We start from the raw sequence: 1,094 nt of genomic DNA on the forward strand, positions 1-1,094 counted from the left end.
GCTCCACGGAACTCCTGCAATCCTGCTCCCAATGGCCTACGATACCACAATTTTCACAGAAAGCCTCATTAGAATTGTTATTAATTGCATAAACATTAGCTACATTAGCAGTGCTCAGATTATCTAATTTTTGGCAAATTGAGGTCAGTTGAGCTTGCAAAAAGGATACAGAGTCGACACTATGTTTCCCTTTGTTAGCAAATCCTCTGGGATTCCCATATTGGGAATTGTGTATCGCCATATCTTCAATAACCTGACCTGCATCATCAACATTAAGATTCATAAATCTCCCACTAGCTGCAGAGTCTAAAATTATTCTAGAAGAATTTCCAATGCCGTTATAAAAGGCTTGGATTAACTGTCATTGTGCTAAATTATGGTGGGGGCATTCTCTTTGTAAGTCCTTGAACCTCTCCCAAGCCTCATATAAGGACTCATCGGCTTCTTGGGCGAAGTTCTGAATCGCACTCCGTAGTACTGCTGTTCTCTCTGCAGGATAATATTTGTTATAAAAATTCAAAACAAGAGTTTCCCAGTCAGTTATACCAAGGGTAGTTCTATTTAAGCCATTAAACCACAATTTAGCTTTTCCAGTTAAAGAAAAGGGAAAGAGAATCTCCCTGATTTGGTCTTGAGTGACCCCGACTTGCCTGATGGTGTTGCAATATTGACAATAGTCGGTAATGTGAAGATTCGGGTCTTCACCCTTGGCTTCACTTAATTGCTTCCTCTCAATCATCGTTATAAATTGGGGTTTGATTTCAAATTGAACCCCATCAAGAGCCGGAGTAGGGGTGAGATGTGGAAAATCCGCAAGCTTTGGTTGTGAATAATCACTAAGCTTCTTTGGAGCCGCCATCTTTGATTCTGTGTCTGATGATACCTCTAAATCGCTAGAATCAGTTGGAGGATCGCGGTGATTATTATTAGTATCACCAGAATCCGCCAGGATTTGCTTGTAGAAGTTATTCTGTCTATGGAAGGAACGTTCGATCTCAGGATCGAATGGGATATAACCTGATCTGGAACACCTGGGCATAAACAAAAACTAGAAGCAAATATGAGATTTGTCTCAGAGAACTAACGCTCTCTGA

The 1,094-nt window shown here is 40.7% G+C and overlaps 1 non-coding gene across 1 annotated transcript; it reads left to right on the forward strand.

Annotated features, from left to right (window-relative positions):
- Window positions 1-371: 371 nt before the first annotated feature.
- On the forward strand, window positions 372-478 carry LOC145556942 (small nucleolar RNA R71). Its single transcript, XR_014092033.1, has one exon. It is a non-coding gene; the product is annotated as a small nucleolar RNA R71 (small nucleolar RNA).
- The last annotated feature ends 616 nt before the right edge of the window (window positions 479-1,094 follow it).

Source organism: Chenopodium album, chromosome 8 (assembly GCF_948465745.1).
Source record: "Chenopodium album chromosome 8, dcCheAlbu1.1, whole genome shotgun sequence".
Classification (NCBI taxonomy): Eukaryota; Viridiplantae; Streptophyta; class Magnoliopsida; order Caryophyllales; family Amaranthaceae; genus Chenopodium; species Chenopodium album.